The following is a 22,750-nucleotide window of genomic DNA, read 5'->3' as shown; positions in this document are numbered from 1 at the left end:
CGGCCTCTACTAATGATTAGGGAAATTGTCTATACTCGATATATTGTCGATTATATGCATGCAATGCAACATCCAATAAATTAATCCTAGCATGTGAGAATTAGACTAAGTCGGTGAACACGTAATTTAATCATACAATTCGGTCGAAGTAGGAGTTTAAGTTCAATTACATGTGAAGGCATACAAATGGTACAATAAAAGAAATACAATAATGCAATAAAGAAAATAATACAATAACGAAAATTACAATAATTACATCAGATTCATTGATTTATGTCGAGAATACATCTAAAACAGATGATTTGAGAAAGAATAAACAAACGAATAGGAATAAGAATCAGGCGATAATACGAATAATAGTTAATTACATACGTAAACTAATTAAACTAGGTCAAGGCAGAACGGAAGTTCAGAAACAGAAGTCAACCTGGAACAGGCGCAGCAGATCGCGCCCTCTCGGAAGAGGCGCAGATTCTTTGCGTCTGTTCCAAGGCTGAGTTCTGGCTGTGAAGCCGGAACTGCAAATCGTTAATATTCGTGGGTGAATTTAATGATTGATTATGATATTCGACTCGGATGAAAGTAATTTAATACATTAATTACATGAATGAAAGATTGATTAGTGACATGGGTGAACTAATTAGGTTAAACATGACGAACCAATGAAGAACTAATGACAAATATGACAATAGACAGATGGAAATATACCAAAGATCGAATTCCAGAGATTCAATATGAATGAATCGAATCTCTACAACCCGGATTGATTTTAATGACAAAAACCCGCAAATATTGGTTATAAGGGATTTAAGTCGGGATTTAACGATGAATTAAATAATAATGAATTGCATACATGTTAAAACTATTATAATTAAAATTATTGTGTTAAGGAAACAACGAACAATTAATAACGAAACAAAACAATCGAATTATCAAAAGACGAAAGAAGAAGAAAGGAAGCATGAACTGCGGCAGCCTCACGAAGAGGCGCAGTAGGTGCTGCGTCCCTTCGAAGAGGCGCAGCAGTTGCTGCGTCCTTCCTCGACGGTCATCTTCTGGTAATTCGCAAAAAAGGATTTTAAACATGGTTTTACAAATCGGTTTTAAGCATATTTTCGACATAAATCTTACATGATGATTGCAAAAAGTAAATAACAATAAATAAAGAAGGATTTACACCCTCAGACTTACATGTTTGACGAAACGAGATGAACTAAGTTTATGATTTAGTGATGCTCGACTCGAATGTAACGAAAGTGCCCTCGTAAGAGGAAAACGATTAAGATTGATTAAGTTGATTGTGTGGAGTTGGTCAAATTGGTCGGTCATGCAAACGAGGCTGGTACTCAGAAAGATCCGAGCTTACGTGGTCAAAAGTTCAAGCACGTAGACGCCAAAAAGTAAGAACGTGGTCTAGAATGCAAAGGGAGAAGAGAAGGGCGGACACTCGCGTGAGAAATATGAGGAGCGAAGGCTCCTATTTATACTAATCACGTGAAGGAATTAGGGTTTTCGGAGAAACTTTGGAAGTGAATCTCGAAAAGATGTGAAAAGATACGAAAAATATGCAGAAAAGGACCTGGGAAGAGGCGCGGCGATCCATCGCGCGTCCCTTGGAAGAGGCGCAAGACTGCTTTGCGTCTTTCCCAGTGGTTTTTCCTCTGCGGAAGAAAGATTTCCGTGTTTAATTTATGGAATAACGGATTAATCTTATTTTCCTTAATATTTTGTATGAATATTATGGGAAATTCTTTACCAAATATTAAAAGATTGTGAAATATGGCATAGAAATATCCGGAACATTCCAGAACATTCTGACTCGGGATTTAGCGGTTATCAGAAAATGAAGACGGTTTTAGGCCCGGACTCCAAATGTACTCTAATTACTGTCAAAACGACCGTATTGGCGCGTAGATGACAACTAAGAGGTAAACATCAGTGTTCGAGCAATCACATGACGATAAACTTACGAACTGTCACAAATCGTTCCGCGTACCAAACATGCGGCCCAATCATCACCGGGTGGTTTGCGAGAGGTGCAGAAATGAGGTATCTACAAAGTGGCTATTCTTTTGTAGATGCATCCATTACTTGCTTTTGTCTGCTTAATGCTTGGATGTATCGCCATTTTGGCAAGCCCCACCTTGCCTTGCAAGAAGGCATCCTACCTCATGGTTGTCTTGTTGTGAGTTGAAGGGACGGAGTGAGACCCGCTAATTGTCTCATATCGGGTATATTAGTAGGTTAGTTTAAATAAAGGTCTTCGTTTTAGCCGCCTCTTTACTCGGGACGAGCAAAGGTTTGGTTTGGGGATGTTTGATGTGACCAATATTTGAGCACATTTAGGCCCCGAATTAACCTCGTTCCTATGCTTTTTAGCACATATTTGGGTCATTTATTATCTTTAGTTTGCCATTTTGCATATACTTTGAGGTTTTGTGTCCTTGGTAGGAAAGGATTGCTAACCTTGCATTTATGAGGCGAAATGGAGCTAAATGGATCGCATGTAATGACCAAGCATCAAAGAGAAGACCGACACTAGAGGCTTAAGTAGATAAATAAAGTGAAATGGGCAATGATGAAAAGATCCTTGCATCCCCAACATGATCCTTGCGGATTGTTAAGGAGCTAAAGAAGAAAACGACTCTGCCCAAGGACCCGAGCGGCCCGAGAACGATCCGAGCATGCCACACTGCAAGGATCCGAGCGGCTTGATCACAAGACGAGCGGGCTGGAGTGTCAGGATCTGAGCGTCCCCTTCCTGATCCGAGCGGATCCCAAGATAGAACAGCCCGTGCCACAGCACGGGACGAGTGGATCATGGCAGGACTAGCAACGAGGATCCGCGCATTTCCCTCGGGAGTAACATTTCCTCAAGTTTTCTTAGGGTCTTAATAGTCATTTAAGCCCTTAGTAACCCTATCCTTGTACCTAATCTTTATATAAATACCCCTTTGTACTACCTAGATTAGCATGAACTCTTAATCAATTCTTAATCCCATCTTATGCTCTCTTAAATTAGTCTTAATTTAGTTGTAATACAATTCTCAATATTAATCACATCTTAATCTTTCCTTAATTTCTCTATTGTTCTTCCTTTTATTTGGGTAATTAGAAGATTATTTGGGTTTATTTGGAGGATTAACAACCTTCCATCAATCATCAAGTACTTCTATTATTCTTTGCTTTATTATTTGGATCATCTTCATAGGTATAATTCCTTCTTTACCCTTGCTTAATTATTGTTAATCACTTTTATTTATTCTTCATATTTTGCTTTGTTAGTATGATTGACAACCTTATTAACATGCTAAACTTGATCATGAGTGAGTAGTTTCTTTACCTAGGGTTAGTGGGGAATTAGGGGAAACAAACATGGGGATTGATCTACGCTTAATCTAATATGTTCTCATAATTAATTTGCTTGCTTGTTGTGATTTCAACTTATGCACATGTTATGTTTGATGAAATGCGAGCCTATGAATCCTTGCATTTTTTTATCCAACTCGAGCATCATTACACCATGCATAGAGTTGAATAGAAAGGATTAAGTCGACTTGTAGGTGTTGTACAGTCTAGACGACTCGGCTCCGGGACCCAAACCTTCTTAGGGATTGTAAGATATACACTAACTCGGTCCCATCACAACAATAAGTGCTTGCATCTAATTAAGAACATGTTTGTATGATCTACTCCCATGAATCCCCGATGAACCCATGACACCCTAGTGCCTTTAATCATTTGTTTACAACCCCTCTATTTACTTTGCTTTGTTTTCATTAATTTACTTTCATCTTGTTGATTAGTTTAGATTATACATCACCTCAACCCAAATTGTGACACCCTAAGACATAGCTATTTACAATTGAGAATCCTACATCAATACCCGTCCCTTGGGATCCGACCTTTACTTACCTCTTTACTAAGAGTAGTTTGTGAAGTTATAAATATTGTTTTGGTTGGTAGCTTTTGACGACGAGTTTCGATACCGCACCAAATATCGTGAAAATAGGCCATACAAAGACAGACACATTCGCCCGACACTACCCTCCATACCCGAAACATACATGGAGACACAAGTTGTGAAATTACACCGAGTAAGCATGTAAAGCGATTACTTAATCTACAGATTCAGCCACACATACGAGGGAAGCGTAAAGAACCAAACATTAAGACGAATAAGGGTATAAAACCGAGTTAAGGGACGAAATTTCGACACTTTTTCGAGTAACCTATCACCGTTACCTCAAAAGCTCTTTAATCTTCAAATAAACGGTCCACAAAGCACGAGTCTTCCTCCAGACCTTCAAATCCTTCGCCTAGGAGCAAGAAAACGAGTTGTCTAAGCTAAAAATCGAAGCTTTAGTAAGTTGGCCGAAAAATGAACTTCCACAAGGGTGGGACTTTCTTACCTAGAAAGTTGAAGGACGGAAAGGGGAAGCTAATGGCACAAAAATCAAAGGACATGGATGAGAAATGAGGGAGAAATCTGGGATTGGAGATGGATGATTAATGGTGTTTTATTGTTTGTGTGAGTTGAAGGTGTCGTACAAAAAGCAAGGGTGAAGAAGAATGAAAAACAGGCGGGTGAAAAGGCAACAACAAAAATAGATTATATGAGTGTGTGAGAGGGAGTGTGAAATAAAATAATGAGAGTAGGTGGGTGTGTTGTCGACATGAGATTGGTCCGGAATAATCTAGTCTCACAAGAGAAATGTGACGGTCTTTTGCTATAAGGAAATTACGTCTCAAGTCCACTATAACTTAAGACGGAAATTATTATTATTATTATTATTATTATTATTATTATTACTATCTGACTAAAAATATTTGTTTTTATATAAGCTAAGCTTTAAAAATATAATATTTATAAAAATCATGCTTAAAAATGAAATTAATTAGACGGAAAATTCACGTGGTACCCTCGAACTTTGTCATTTTGTACGTGGTACCCAATTTTTTAAGTTTGTTTACATGATACCCTCCATGTTTGATTTTCATGCATAACATGCCCTTTTGTCGCTATAAAAAAACTCAATTGCGTATAACTCCTAGACCGAAATTCAGAATCCATCAATTTTTTTTTTCTTAAAATGATTATCTCTTTTTTTTTGGGAAATGTAAGTGATATATTAATGCCCAACAAACAATTACAACCAGAGATAACCTCTCTAGCGCATTACATGTCTCGTTCCAACTTTGTTATCCACGATTGGACTCTCCTATTACTGGATCCTACACAGCTATTTTTTAGTTGCAGAATGAAAAGTCCCTTCACCTGCTTTATAACAACAGCAGGTAAAGGTAGTACATGATCAATTCGACATCTATTTCTAGCATACCAGATGTTATACATGACATGAGCCATAGAAGCCGTGATTATGTGCTTCCTTAAAAGGGACCGGTTTCTGTACCCTATCCACCAAGAGATCACAGACTGGTTATGGATAGGAAAATCTAACCATTCTGCCATCTGATGATTGCAATGTTGACTGAAAGGGCATAAAAAAAACAGATGATCAAGGGATTCCTCAGCTCCACCACATAGAAAACAGCAATTTCCCTGAGTGATATTCATTTTCATCACTATATCTTGGGTTAGCAATCTATTCTGAGCAACCAACCATATAAAAAATGCATGCTTGGGGAGCATTATCCTATTTTGAATCCAAGGGTACCAGTGGACATCGAGAACTTCCTCTCGCAAAACAAGAAAACCCACCTGAACAGAATACTCCTGATCAGGCCCCCTCCAGTTCTCATTAAAAATTACTTGCTTGAATCTATTTTTAACCTCACATATACGTTTCCAGTCCCAAATAGAGCACATAGAAGGCTCATAGTCCTTCCAAATGATTATCTCTTTGTATTCTACAATTTGAGGAAAAAAATTGTCGGCTGACATTTGATAGAGTTTTTTTCAACGAAAAACTCAAATCAACCATATTATCGATCTTAAATTTTAGAATGACCATTTTGTTTTATCAATTTATAGATATCGAAGAGGTAATCAATTTGAAAAAAAAAATTATTCAATTCCGATTTCTGGTCTATGATTTATGCTCAATTGAAAATTTTAAAAACAATAAAAATGGCACATTGTGCTTGAAAATCAAATCTTAAGGATATCATGTGCAGAAACTTTAAAAGTTGGGTACCACGTGCAAAATGGCAATGTTCGAGGGTACCACGTGAATTTTCCGTTAACTAAATTAAATAACTTAAAATATAAATAAAACAATAGAATGGTTAATTAAATTATAAATGCTAAAAATGGGAAATTCGCGGGTGTTACAACAACCTATATTAATTCCAACCCAATCGGTGAAAGTATTAATATGCTACACTAATTATCAATTCAGGCCTAAATCATATAACTAGAATAAGAATAATAATCAAACGATAATTCATACAATATTAATAACAATTTAATCATTAACCCCCTTCTAATCAACGTAGATCCCCGTTTACCCTAGATAATGGATTTAGCTATTCATAGTAATAAGATTAACAACAACAATGATAATTGAAGACATAATTAAAGACATGCACTAAGAATAAGAGAAATTGAAAATTAACTAATTTGAATAACAATTAATGAAGAAAGATTAAGTACCGTGAACAAAGGATGAAGAACAAATTAACGATCCAAAGTATGCTAGCCGACTAATTGCTAAGAATTTTTAGGAGTTCTGAAGGTAATAAAAAGCGTAACCTAATAATTACTACGAGTTTAGAATATATATAATACAAATAACTTGTGTTTTAGGAAATATCGGAAATGACTCTAACAATAAGGATCCTCGATCGAGCCTGCACATACTCGATCGAGTACACACCACTCGATCGAGTACAAGCTAACTCGATCGAGTACACAACACTTCTCAGCTTTTCTTCGTGTAATCTTCATCTCTTATCTTCAATCCTTCTAGTTTCCCGTGCCATGCTTCATGTATTCTGCTATGCCAATTCCGCAGTGCTCAACTTCACTTGTTTTACCTCATAAATGCGTTAGTTCTGCATTTTAACACAAAGTAGCGGCAATATCGACATTCTAATGTAAAAGACATATAAATGACATATTTAGCACGGAAACCGTATCAAAACCAACTGAAAAGGAGTTATAAATTAAAAGTATATATAAAAGTGATACATCAATGAACTTTGTAAAATGATGCAAATTCGAAAATCAAATCTAGCAACTTTACCAACTTTGTAAAATGCCCTTCCTTATTATGCAACTTTACTCAAACTTAACTCAAATGTGAATTACTATATTAAAACTCTAACATAACGATGATTTGTCTCAATTTCTTGAAAACTTTAATGCGGAATAAGTCGATATACGATGGCACATGTCACTATAAACCAAGTTCAAAGTATTAAGGATCAATTAGGATAAGAACCTAACTTTGTGAAAATCAAAATCCGGCTAGGTATACTATCCATTTCCGAAAAATTTAAGACGGATAATTTCTCTTGAACAACTTCACAAGACATTATTATCAAAAATTAGGACAATAAGGAGTAAAAGAAGTACGTCACGAGCGTACAATCAAAACTTATGTACACTTGTCACAACATTTTCGGGACATTTGTCAACTTTTAAGACGGGAAAATTTTGATTCACACCATTTTATACCAATTCCCAAATAACACTATAGTCTTGCAATACTATTAAAAAGTGTTTAAGATAAAATCAAAAATTGTTTTATATTTCTCACTTGGTTCGAAAATGTTAGGCAAAAGCGATGATGAAATCTTTATTTTTATGACAACGTAAAACACTACTACTGAAGATAGTAATCTTATAAAACAACTAAACCAAGTTTCGCTTATGAAAAATCAAAATCTTGGGCATGAACACCCTAAAATCAAAAAATTAAGGTAAACTTTTAAGATGAGATTTTCACATACAAGATAAGATCCAACATTAACAACAAAGGTTAAGCCCTTGTTGTTCAATTAAACCCAACAACAAGCACTAAAAATCAATTTGTACACCATAAGAACGCCTTTTTCTTGTTCTTCCATTTATGAGACAAAATTGACTTAAAATTGGATTTCTAGCAACATCAATGATATAGAAAAATATTTACTACTATGAATTAAATAAAAACATGAAATTAATTGACAAACCTTGAGCACATTAGTGTAGATCTAACTAATTAAGATAGAGAAAACAAGAGGAAAGATGGTCTACATACATTATTAATTAGAAGAGATTTGAGACAAAAAATTCGAGTAGAGAGCTTAATCCAAGTAACACATTACAACCATGGAGTTTTGGAATGATTTTTGTAGGATTTTTGTAGGAAGTGTTTTTAGGAATTTTGGTGTCCAAGTAATACATTACAACCCGTGTAAATCCCAGCCCAGCTCCACTTAGACGAGTGGCGAGTTCACTCGGTCGAGTGAAATTTTCACTCGGTCGAGTGGTCTAGTTCACTCGGTCGAGTGCCCTATTTTCCATAATGTTTCCAGCTTCTGGAAAATGGTCCGCTCGGTCAAGTGTCAGGGTCCACTCGGTCGAGTGCACTGTACTCGGCTGAGTGTGGAGTCGTACTCGGTACAATGGTTGCTTATGGTTGAGATTTTCGAGTCGAATTAGAATGATGTAGTCCCTGTAACACAAAGAGAGAAGGTCCGGGAGTCCACTGGCTATCGGTAACTCACCCAAGTTAGTTCATACGTCATCCTACTTACCATCTTTAGTACACTACCGTAGGACTAGTAACTACTCTACCAACATATTTCACCAATCATACACTATAGATACACTAACACGTACTTAATTAGCACACGGGTCAAAACTTAAAGAGTAATATCATCATTCGTATACCAATACATACTAACCATTTCCAAGCATACTACTCATATCAATATAGTATCCAACTTCCACACACATTCGTACATCATGGAAAATAACTACATCGCACAAGAACTTAATGTAAATCACATTGTCATGCAACTATAAACCTTTCTATATAGCGTTTACCAATACTTTTAACCACCCACGTAGTGACCAACCGAGACAATAGGCACTAGTTTTGAGATGAGGGCGCCTACTCATCCAAAACCGATCTACCATTGTACTCATGCTGGTTTCATTTTATTAGACACACCTAGGTTCATTTTGTTTCATTGGTTTGGGTTCCAAAATCGTAACTCTGATACCACTTTGTAACACCCCTTCTTACCCTGTCAAGGTAATTTGGAGATGTTACCATCTCGGTTTCCCAAGGCGGTAAATCGGAGATACAATCAAGTAACATTTAATATAAATAAAGTATTAATGGATTACATAACCATAAATGAATAAATGAAAGAATAAAACTCATGACTACTATCTAGGTTATCTACCAACTATATCCAAGTACTCGACTCCAAGTCCAAAGTGCGTCATGTTGATGCGTGTCATTTATATGATGTTTTACACCTCATTTTACACGCATTTCAAAGCTCATTTATGTACTTTATGCTACTATTCTCCCTATTTCCGTCTACTTTCGTGTTTTTGTACATTATTGCAGAAATGTGAAGAATCCAGCGGAAAATCAAGCTAAATCCGTCCCCGAGTACCCTGCATTGCATTTGACGTGAAGTATTTACTCAAGGAACGAGCTTGGTGCGCATTTCGAGGCTTGAAAGATAATTCTATGAAGAATTAGAAGCGGACTATCAGCTAAAGCAGTCGATCGACTGGCCTGTGTGGTCAATCGACCAACGCACGACAAACAGAAGCTACTGTTCAGCATAGTTCAGTCGATCGACCGGTCACAGTGGTCGATCGACCATACCGCTAATAAGCGTGAATTAAAAGATCGAGAAATTAGAAGCCCATAGTACATTAGGTTTTGGAATAAGAACTACGTTGTATTCCTATATAACGTAGCTTTAGTTTTCAGAATAATCATCGAGTTTTTATCCAGTTTTCATTCAGTTTTAGTTTATCATTTATAATTAGGGTTCTAAATATTGTTTCGTATTCAATACAACTTACTTTGCATTCGGTTTTTGGATCTTTCTTCTGCAATTCCTCTATTAAGTATTCTTCTGCTCTTATTTCAGTTTTATTACTTTATTTGTTCGTAGTATAGAATTGCTAGGTTAGATCTCCCGAACCCAATTTATCGTTTTATGTTATTTGTTTGTTTAATTATTTCAAGCATGAATTCAGTAGTTTTATTCCTTAATTTTATTGTTGTTTCCGTCATAGTCATGAGTAGCTAAATACCCTGTGCTAGGACGTAGAGAATCTTTAGAAGTAGGCGGCATTAGAATAGGAAGACCTAATCGCGCCACGGTCGATCGACTGCACACCCTGGTCGATCGACTGGCCACGTGAGTTCAGCTTCGTTTTAATTAATTTAATTTCCATATTCGACGAATCGAGTGCACGCGACTAGTTGAATGCCTAGGAATTGACCGACCCAATAAAGATCGAAAGATAGGGAAGGGAGATAGCCTACCTAATTAAGACGACTAGATTAATGAGATCGAAAGATGACTTAATTTAGACTTATAAATCACTTTTCAGGACGAAAGTTAGTATTAGTGATATTATGGACATGTAGCAAGATCGAAAGATGTTACCTGTTAAGAATGGACCGAGAGGACTTCTTATTTTCCCGTCTCACGTGTTTGTTTTAGACCTACCTAGTATACTGCCGCCGAAACTATAGTGAACCGACCATCTTAGCACCCCTTTTTTTTTTGCAAAAGATTTATCATTTCAATCAAAAGAGAGAAATTACAATACATTTTGCAAGACTATCCACTAGCAATTAAGCTACTAACAGACACAAACCAGCAAAAGAAGACCCCGAGTCAAAACACCAGAAGCTAAGAACAAATGCTAGCTACTATATGTGTATAGTCAGGGTGAGAGTGCCATAAAGACATCCTGACAGAAACCAGGTACTTAATTTTCAGAACAATCCCCCTGCACTGCTGTATAGCTCCTTGAAAAATGCGCCTATTTCTTTCAGCCCAAAGTTGATGAACTGCAGCCACCAGAGAGACCATAAACCACACATGTCTCCAATGCTTTAATCCATAAGAGCTCCTATAGAGCAGCTCCTCCATAAGACTTTTACCAGGTCGCAAAATGCCCATCTAGTGCAGCAAATCTTGCCAAACAGCACGAGAGAAAGGACAATAGAAAAACAAATGGTCACAAGTCTCTAAATTGTGTTCACAAAGCACACATCTGTTAACATGGCAAATGCCTCGTCTGTGCAGATTATCAATAGTAGCAAGCTGATTCTGCACAGCCAAGGAGCAAATGATCTTATGACTAGGAGAAATGCTGGAATGGGTGAGAGGACAGGTCCAAGGCCCTGCAGCAGGAGCATTCTTCAGAAAAAGATAGACATGATGTAATGACAGCTTGCCTGCAGCAGTCCAGCTATGCATCAGAGTTTGAACATTAAAAATGCTACCAGCTTTGCTAAGTAATACATCTCTAGCAGCGAGGATAGCTTTAAAGCTATAAGGGAAGTGAGGTTTGGAAGGAATATGCCAAATATCAGAATTCTTGAGAACATAATGCTGCACCCAGTGAGCCCAAAGCCCTGAATGAGTCTGAGCAAGCAAATAGACCCATCTGCTCAGGAGGGAGACATTCCAAATTTCCAGATCCTTAATATTGAATCCCCCAGCAGAAATAGGAGAGGAAATGTCCTTCCAACTTTTAAAAACATGCCTTCTTTCACCACAAGGAATACCCCAGAAGAAGTCCTTACAGAGTTTGGAAATCTTCTTAGTGATATGCCTTGGAAGGAGAACACTAGAGCACCAGAAAGTATTCAATCCAAGGACAACAGAGTTAAGAAGCTGAACTTTCCCAGCATAAGAGAGAAGATGGGCAGACCAGTGGGTGATAGCTTTTTGAACAGCTATAAGAAGAGGGTCAAACATAGTAGTAGTGAGCCTAGCAGTATTGAGGGGCAAACCAAGATACCTGAAAGGGAAAGAACCCTTAGTAAACCCAGTAGTATTAAGAATCTGAGCCTGTAGAGAAGGAGGAACCCCACCAAAATAGACATTAGTTTTATCAGGGTTGGCAAAAAGTCCAGAGACTTGAGCAAACTCATGCAAAGCAGTAGAAGCAGCTGCAACAGAAGGCATATCTCCACGGGTAAAAATCATGAGATCATCAGCAAAAATTAGGTGAGTGAGATTCAGAGCATGACATTTAGGATGGTGAGACACATGAGGTTGCTGACAAAGCTTTCTAAGGTATTTAGAGAGAACTTCCATACCCAAAACAAAAAGATAGGGGGACAAAGGATCCCCTTGTCTCAAACCATTCTGGCCAAAGAAGTACCCAGTAACATCACCATTAATTTTAAGAGAATAGCCAGGGCTACTAATGCAAGCCATCACCCAATCAGTAAACAGTTGAGGGAAGCCCATCAATTGCATAGAACAAGCCAGGAAATTCCAATTTAAGGAGTCAAAAGCTTTCCTAATGTCAACTTTAACCAGACATCTAGGAGAAACATTTTTCCTGTCATAACCTTGAACCAAAGCCTGAGACAACATTGTATTTTCAAAGATATTTCTACTAGACACAAAAGCAGCCTGTTCTGGCCCAATGATAAGGGGCAAAGACTTGCTTCAACCTATTAGCAAGGATTTTACTGATAATTTTGTAAAAAACAGTACAACAAGAGATGGGTCTAAAGTCCATCACAGAAGAAGGGACCTGTTTCTTAGGGATAAGAGTAATGAGGGTAGACTTAGCTTGCTTAGCCATATTATGCTTCTTGAAGAAAGAGAACACAGCCTTACTAAGATCCATACCAATAATAGCCCAAGTAGATTTAAAAAAACCAGCTGAAAAACCATCAATACCAGGACTACTATTACTGTCCAAACTAAACACAACATCTTTAATTTCCTTAAGAGTTAAAGGAGAGGTAAGAGGTATACCATCAGAAGAAGAAAGAGTGGGGCTATGAAGGAACAGGTTAGGGTCAAGAGCCTTAACCTGGCTGCCAGTGCCCAACAATTCCTGATAATAACTCTGAAATGCAAGATTGATATCCTGTCTACCAGTACAACTGTCACCATTAAGATTTTTAATAACACCAATCTGCTGCTGGTTCCTTCTCTCAGAAAGTTTAGCAAAAAAATACTTGGAGCCACAATCCATGTACTTAATATGCTTAATTTTAGCCCTTTGATGCAAGCTTTTTAATTCAGCAGTCTTGAGGGTAGTATATTTCTGAAGCAAGGTTTTTTCCTCCATAATAAGAGAAGCAGAGAAAGGATTTTTGACAAGCTGGGCTTGACAATGAAGTAACTCCTCTTTAGTAGTCTTAGCATGGTGAGAGAGATTAGTAAAGTGCTGCTTGTGAAAATAAATGAGGGCTCTCTTAACAGACTTAAGCTTTTGGAAGAAACAATACATAGGACTGCCATGGACTTTAGTATTCCAAGCATCAGAAACAGTCCCAATAAAATCAGGATGATCAATCCAGCAGTCAAGGAAACTAAATCTTTTAGGAACCTTGTAAGTATCAAGGACATGGACCAAAGTAGGAGAATGGTCAGAAATGCCAGGCTCAGGAAAATGAGCAAAAGAATTAGGGAAAGCAGCAAGCCAAGCAGGGTTGACCAAGGCTCTATCCAACTTAGACCAGACCCGAGTATTTGTCTCTTGCTTATTAGTCCAGGTGAGGTCACACCCCATACTGACCAGGTCATCTAAATGACAAGTGGATAGGCAGTTGTTGAAAGCCAACATCTCCTGGAGGGGAGGAGGAGTAGAGCTAAGCTTCTCAGCTGGATCTCGAACAATGTTGAAATCCCCCAAAACAAGCCAGGGATCAGTAGTAAAAGATCTAGAAAGACCCTCCCACAGAGATTCCCTTTCAGAGGCATTATTACTCCCATAGACCAAGCTTAAATGGAAATCCAAGTTGGAAACAAAATGATGTAAATGCAAATGAATAAACTGAGCATCTTTACTAGTGTGAGTAATAGACACAGCACTAGGATTAAGGAAAACCCATATTCTACCATTATAGTGGTGACTGTAATTAGTGATGACCACCCAATTACCAAAGTGTTGATTAACAATACTAGCAACATTATGTTCCTTGACTCTAGTTTCCAAGAGAGCAAGAACATCAATACTATTATCCTTCAAGAAATCCTTGACCTCACTATGTTTGAGAGGACAGTTGAAACCACGAACATTCCAAGAAGAAATCTTCATTAAACAGGAGGATGAAGAGTAACCTTGCTACTAGGGCCTGGTTGGCCAGTGTCAGAGCATGCTGAGTGTAAAGTAGGACCAATATCAGGAGGTTTAGATGACTTAGATAGAGATCTCTGGCCTAGTTCAAAACATCCTGAGCCTACATTCTCTATTAGCACATCTGTACCACCCTGAATTGGACCCAAAACACCTAGCTCATTAGAGGCCACAATATCAGTTTTAGGAGAAATTACCCCTGGTGCAAGAGACTGAAATGAATTTGAAATCACAAGATCCTTAGCAACAGGGTCTTCAAAGATCAGTTCAGGAGAAGGATTAGGAGCAGTAACCAAGCTTATAGAGGGAGGGGGAGGAGAAGCAACAGAAGGAGGAGGATCAGAAAGAGATCTCTGACCTAGCTGAGAGCATCCTGAGTCTACATTCTCTTTCTGATGATCTCCAATCTGCTGCATCTCACCCACAGAACCCAGCTCAGAAGAAGAAGTATCCACAGTATGTGGTTCATTAGTTGGTTTAACCCACTTGCAAGTGTCAATCTTATGCCCTAGCTTGCCACACCCAGAACAGTAGAAAGGCACCCATTCATAAACTACTTTCTGGGAAGTAGGACCAAGGAAAGGAGACACAATATCCACATGATCAAGAAAAGGCTGAGTAACATCTATTTCCACCATAACCCTAGCAAAAGAAAGCTTGTCCTTATGAGTAGTAGCCAAATCAGCAAACAAAGGCTTGCCCAATTTACTAGCAATCTTGCTAAGAACAGACTCAGACCAGAGATAAGGATCTAACCCAGGGAAAAGAATCCAAACTGGGACTTTTGCTACTTTCTTCATTTCCACAGAAAAAGAAGGAGTCCAATGCTTGAGAATCAGGGAATTTGGACCAATTTTCCAAGGACCTTGCCTAAGAACATTAGTCATAGCCTCATGTGAATCAAATCTAAATGCAAACCAGCCTTTCTTATAATATTGAACCACTGGCAAAGCAATGGAACCCCAATACTTAGTAACAAAATCCTGAACAATTTTCAAAGAAGGCTTAGCCCCAATGATATGCCCCATGAGAGTGAATTCCCAAATTTTAAGCTCTTTTTCAAAGTCAGTAGCAGTAATTTCTACCGCATCAGCAGCAGCACTATCATGACAGTAAAATAAACTCATACCAGCCTTAACAGGTTTTTTAACAACATTAGACCAAGTTTTCCCCAAATTAGCAGAAGAAACTTGTGATGTATGATTATCAATGGTATTATGGACAATAGTATCATTATTAACAGCCAAATTATGCACAGGATTCACAGTAACAGGAATTGAGGGAACCGAATTAGGAATAGGTGCCTTAGCACTAGAAATTGGTGATGATACTAAAGAATTAGGGTTTACAGACACAGCCATAGTAGAAGATGGAGAAGAGAAATTAGCAACCTTCGAAGAAACTCGAGCCGAAGCAATGGCGGATGCAATGCGATCATTAACAGTCTCCACAACTCGCGTCGGGGTCAACACAAGGTCAGCCAAATCTTCACCATTTCCGTCCAAAAGAGTATCATTAGGAAGCGTAGCTTGAGAAGTCGACAATGTCGTCCGCAATCGAGCAATACGCCCCCTTGTTCGCGCCATTGATCAAGAATTGATCAAGAGAAAAAGGAACCGGGAAAAACCATGAAGAAAAAAAGGGGAAAAAGTTTGTTGAAAAGTTTGTTAGAAAAAGGTTGTTAGAAAAGTTGAGAGAAAAAATTTTTAGAGAGAGAGGGCGTATTTAGTTACATTTCATTTATTGCTTTTAGTTATAGACCAAATCAAATCAAAACCCCCACACACTGTTACCTCAAGACTAAAATTAGACAACTAATAATTGCACACGCCTCTCTGTGGTTCGACCCTGACTGCCACTAGCTATAGTAGTAGGTTGGAACTATAAATTTATTTTTGGTGCACACAACGACAGGCATCAAATTTTGGCGCCGTTGCCGGGGAGGCAGCGCTAGTTTTAGTTGTTTTTAATTTTAGTCTTTCTTTCTTTAGTCTCAGGGAACTTCGGTTCCTTGAGACCGTTCTCATGTCGTTCCTTCTGAGTTTTCCGCATGAAGAGAATGAAATCTTTGGTGCTTATTTAGCCAGACTTTGGGAGTTTATTGAGCCCAGACGAGATGCCTTTTCTGATCTCCAAATATGCTGCACCATTTTCCGGCATATGAATGACCCTACGCGAGCATACCTCGAGTCTATAGGTAAGTGGGATTTCGAAAGAATCCCCGTAATTGAGGTGTTAGAATTCTTTAATTGGTTTGCTACTGAATCTCTTAAACCTACTTTTTCTCTTCATGTTGACTCAGATGAGGGGGTGGGTGAGACCTTAGAAACCGATCTAGGAAATGCTGACGTAGACATAGAGGAGATCATTAGCGTGGTTGACAATCCTTTTTATGAGGATAGTTTAGAACCCCTTTATGATTCTTGCACTGATAGTGAGGTCGATTTGGAGGATCTCTTTGAGAATCTCCAACTTGACGAGTCCAGAAATAAGGAGAGTGAGGAGGAAAATTTTGACAGTCTTGAGGTTAATTGGGATGTGTATGACGATATTATAGATGAACCTATTATAGAGGACCCGATTGACCCATTTGACTTTACCGCCCCATGCATTTGGGACGATTATCCACCTTCTCCCTTAGTTGACCAGACTCCTCCACCTCACAGTTCATACCCGTCTGAGCATCTTAATTCTACTCGCGTTATTTTTGAGTTTATTGCTCCTGAGCTCTCTAATTTTCCACCTGCGGATAATTTGAGCTTTTATATTCCTCCCTTAGCTGGAGAGCAGAATTATTTTGTGGATGATTTTAGGAGCTGCCATAGGAAATTTGTTAAGCTTAAATGTTTTTACATTTTGATTTCCTATGTTATTTCTATCTTATGGTGCTACTTACAGTTTTGTGTAGCACATGCGCAGATGTATGATAGGTTGCTGAGAGCCTTGAGTTGTTTTGATTGGGCTCCATTAGAGTAAGATGCTGAAGAAAAAGAGGTCGAGCGGGACCTGTCTGAAACCAGCGCTGGCCGGGAGGCAACCCGGATGTGATTTGTTTAGTTTTGCGAATAAAATTCGTAGTTGTTTAAAAAAAAAAAAACTCTTAGTGTGTGCTTAGTTTAATTTCCGTCTTTAGACTGTTACAATTGGGTTTAGCGCAATTTTGGGTGCGTTTTTATGTGCATTTACAGGTTATTAGACCAAGTTAACTCAATTCATTGAGTTAATTCGAAGAAAAAGTCAAGCGTCGGGTAGGTCGATCGATCGACGGACTAGCCGGTCGATCGATCGATCAGCCCCCTCGGCATTACAGTACCCTCTGATCATCGTGAACTGGTCGATCGACCAGGACCATCGATCGATCGACCAATGTAGCTGCTGTACTTCTTTCTTGAATTTAATTCTTTGCACGTAATTTACCGCTTCATTTTTGTTTTCTCGGATAATGCGCGGTATATTCTGTCTTTTCAGGTACCTATGGTAGCACTGCTGGCTACTGAAACCTCCTAGCTCACGCTGGTTTGGGGAGGTTTCCTTTCGCTGCGCTTAAAGTCTTGTGAGTTTCCAAGTCCTTACTTCATGTCTTATTTTAATTAATTTAACGCAAATTCCCGTTTCCCGTTTATCTCATTATATGATTTTGCACAATGGGGACATTGTGTGATTTGGTTTGGGGAAGGGTTTTGCGTTGCATTTCATTTGCTTGCATTCACGTTTACATTTTTGTCTTGCATTGTTGTTTATTTTCTCTTATATGTACAGAAAATCCAAAAAAAAATCGAAAAATTTCAAAAATTTTAAAAAATGCATGTTTATTTTAGCATATAAGTCGAGTCGGAACGGTAGTATTTCAATGATGACATTGCATTTTCAACGATTTTTGCCTAAGCCTTGCTAATTGACATGTTATTAGTAGAATCATATATGCATAGTCTACGAGTTTTCGTTACATTTCTTGCTGAACTTGAGACTTGACTTTGATTTTTGGCAAACTACATTATTTTCTAAGGATTAGAGCCTATAACTGGTGTCATCTGTGACCAGTTTATCTAGGATGTGAGTAGTTACTCCTTATGAGACATGTTACATAAATGTGCATAAATATGAACTTGATCTGCTTAATACCTGTATGCATTCGGTTTGTGGTTCGTTGACACATGTGGAAGAGGTTTCCTTTATTCATATTGCCCATAAGCTCCACACTGCCAAAAATAGCCTTTTTTGTCCCGTTAACTACATTCTACACTTAGCCTGCCCTTGTCAAGCTAGTAGTTTAAGTTCTTGGGATTGTTACTACGTTTTTGGTGGCATATGCTCATTTTGAGATGACGTTGGGAAGAAAAAAATGAAGGAGGGAAAGAAAGAAAGAAAAAAAATTGATTCGAAAAAAAAGAAAACAAAAAAGAGAAAAAAAATGTGTGTTGTACTGTAGAGGACGGTCGTTCGACTGTTCATCTTGGTCAATCGACTGTAGCCCGAGAAAGAGAAAAAAAAAATCAATTCGCATATTCAAAGACCTTATTTAAATGGCGATTTTTGCTCCCATGTTGCATTTGTATCTTATGGGGAGTTGATTGATTAATTATTATGGAAAATGCGAGATTTGTGCTTGATAATTAGCACCGTTCGATTGAATCCTTGAGCAAGAAGTTGGATGTTGTCATATGGTTTTGTTTAGGTACTAGCTTGATCACCTATACCTCCACATTCCCAAAAATGTTTAGCCTCGTCTTACCCATACCTCACATATCCATACTTACCTCGGCATGTGTCATGGTCATTTGATTGGTTGGAATGCATATGTACGGTTGTAAAGATCATTTTCATATTAGATTGCAGGCATGTTCTTATAGGTCGTAGTTAGGTGAGAGTCACTACAAAATGAATTCTTTCTATCTTTTACATATATTCGCCTATATTTATTGAGAGATATGAGTGACCCGTGAGAGTCCGATTTGATAAGTCTCTACAGTTGACAGTTCAGCAGTTTTTAACGACTTCATAACTCGTTTGCATGATTCATATTGCTAATTGATTGTTAGTTGTTGCATTAAATTGGTTTAGGCTATTCAGTTTGCATTTCGCTCTGAGATTGAACTCGTTCCAATTAGGTTTTTAGGATCGAGTCTAGTTCTTGCTTGGGGACAAGCAAGGTTTTGGTTTGGGGAAGTTTGATGCGTGTCATTTATATGATGTTTTACACCTCATTTTACACGCATTTCAGAGCTCATTTATGTAGTTTATGCTACTATTCTCCCTATTTCCGTCTACTTTCGTGTTTTTGTACATTATTGCAGAAATGTGAATAATCCAGCGGAAAATCAAGCTAAATCCGTCCCCGAGTACCCTGCATTGTATTTGACGTGAAGTATTTACTCAAGGAACGAGCTTGGTGCGCATTTCGAGGCTTGAAAGATAATTCTATGAAGAATTAGAAGCGGACTATCAGCTAAAGCAGTCGATCGACTGGCCTGTGTGGTCGATCGACCAACGCACGCAAACAGAAGCTACTGTTCAGCATAGTTCAGTCGATCGACCGGTCACAGTGGTCGATCGACCATACCGCTAATCAGCGTGAATTAAAAGATCGAGAAATTAGAAGCCCATAGTACATTAGGTTTTGGAATAAGAACTACGTTGTATTCCTATATAACGTAGCTTTAGTTTTCAGAATAATCATCGAGTTTTTATCCAGTTTTCATTCAGTTTTAGTTTATCATTTATAATTAGGGTTCTAAATATTGTTTCGTATTCAATACAACTTACTTTGCATTCGGTTTTTGGATCTTTCTTCTGCAATTCCTCTATTCGGTATTCTTCTGCTCTTATTTCAGTTTTATTACTTTATTTGTTCGTAGTATAGAATTACTAGGTTAGATCTCCCGAACCCAATTTATCGTTTTATGTTATTTGTTTGTTTAATTATTTCAAGCATGAATTCAGTAGTTTTATTCCTTAATTTTATTGTTGTTTCCGTCATAGTCATGAGTAGCTAAATACCCTGTGCTAGGATGTAGAGAATCTTTAGAAGTAGGCGGCATTAGAATAGGAAGACCTAATCGCGCCACGGTCGATCGACTGCACACCCTGGTCGATCGACTGGCCACGTGAGTTCAGCTTCGTTTTAATTAATTTAATTTCCATATTCGACGAATCGAGTGCACGCGACTAGTTGAATGCCTAGGAATTGACCGACCCAATAAAGATCGAAAGATAGGGAAGGGAGATAGCCTACCTAATTAAGACGACTAGATTAATGAGATCGAAAGATGACTTAATTTAGACTTATAAATCACTTTTCAGGACGAAAGTTAGTATTAGTGATATTAGGGACCTGTAGCGAGATCGAAAGATGTTACCTGTTAAGAATGGACCGAGATGACTTCTTATTTTCCCGTCTCACGTGTTTGTTTTAGACCTACCTAGTATACTGCTGCCGAAACTATAGTGAACCGACCATCTTAGCACCCCTTTTAATATTTGATCTCATCTGTTTATTTAGTTACATTTCATTTATTGCTTTTAGTTATAGACCAAATCAAATCAAAACCCCCACACACTGTTACCTCAAGACTAAAATTAGACAACTAATAATTGCACACGCCTCTCTGTGGTTCGACCCTGACTGCCACTAGCTATAGTAGTAGTTTGGAACTATAAATTTATTTTTGGTGCACACAACGATAGGCATCACATGTCTTCCGCTTGACACCAAACAACCTGTACTCAACCTGCTCCCAATATGATCGGAAATATCTTATAAATCGACACAAGCCACCCCGAAAATAGGTGACAATTACACAGACACACAACATGTCAGTTTCAATAATTAAACATACAACACAACATGATAGGTAAATATGCAATATGCCAATAACATGAATGAGATACTATCAAACAACCACCACGGTACCGGGACATGCCTAGACATACCGTCAACCATACTGGTACCGAGACATGCCCAGACATACCAACAACCACAAATAGGTACCGGGATACGCCCATACGTACCGGGTCCGGAAGCCAACTGGATCTCCTGCCATACTTCGTGTCTCAACCACACGAGTCCTTCCGTAACTCAAGCCACTAATGTGCACATCCCTCTTGGAATGGGAAGCTCCAAGAAGTGACTCAAGCGTAAGACTGTCTCCCAACCGTCTTACACCTCCTCAATAACCAAGTAACACCACCAATGATCTCCAACACAACACAACAATAACCATACATGGAAAATGCAACACAACACCAATTATATGACTCATCATGAACTCAATCCCAACATATCATGAATAAAACTTTCTCAAATACCAACATGTTATTCCAATAGACTCGTACATAAAAATGACTATGCAAGACACGCAAATATGCACAAAAAATATTGAACCCGTGTAGGATAAACCTATCTTTTCGCATTCTTCATGAGTTACCCGAATCCCATACGATTCCGTCTCACAAGACCGTCTTAGTCCTATACAAATCATGTATTACCATCACAAATACATCCTATTCTATTATATAATACGAACCCCTTATTATTACCTACTAATTACCCATATTACATATACTAATTACTAACTAATTAACCCAAGTTAAAACCCCCAAAAATTAGGGTGAAGTCTTAAACAAGGATGAGTGAAAATCGACTTACAAGTGTGGATGGTGAAGAACCATGTGAGAGATTTCTTAAAGCAAGCTTGGATCCATGGTGGAAGAGGTTTATGAGGGTTTTAGAGAGAAGGGAGAGGATTTGGAGTGAGAAGGAAAAAGATAGAATGAATGAGGATAAGGGAATAAGATTTCCTTATCCTGTGTTTTGATTCAGCGTCACTCGATCGAGTGACGAGTCCACTCGGTCGAGTGCAACGCAGTTCTCAGCAATGACCAGTTTTCGTAAAACAGTCATATCTCACTCGTTGTTTGGTCATTTTGGACGTGTGACCTACCGTTGGAATCGTAAGAGGATAAGCTATCACTTCCAATTGGAATCAAATCAATACCATGTCTAGATCTCAAGTTATGACAGTTTTAAAACGATCCTTCTATAGGCGGACATTATAACAACTCCACTAAGTCTAGTATAGGTTATACTCGGCCCACTTTATAGTCATACTTCACTCCCGAGTGATCTCTAGTCTAGTCTAAGGTCAGGTCACGCATCCCAAGGTTCTTTTTCGGGTCCTAAAATATTCGGGTATTACATAATCGACAAAAGTATTTTTTCTTCGTCACATATTAACAATATACAACAATTACCTAATCACACCTTGAAGTCTTTAACTATTAACTACAAAGATCATACCAAAAACCTTTTTTTAATGGTAAACGTTACATTCCGAAACTTTTGACTCGTATACTCCACACATTATCTTTCAAGACGACTTACAATCCTCGATACGCAATACCACATTACATCACTTCCTATCTCATTTTAATGTCGTTACTCAACCAATAACACGTTATAATATCGTTTAATGAGCCATAATC

The sequence above is a fragment of the Silene latifolia genome, chromosome 6 (genome assembly GCF_048544455.1).
Source record: "Silene latifolia isolate original U9 population chromosome 6, ASM4854445v1, whole genome shotgun sequence".
Lineage (NCBI taxonomy): Eukaryota > Viridiplantae > Streptophyta > Magnoliopsida > Caryophyllales > Caryophyllaceae > Silene > Silene latifolia.
The sequence above is the reverse complement of the archived record's forward strand: the minus strand, read 5'-3'. Positions refer to the sequence as shown.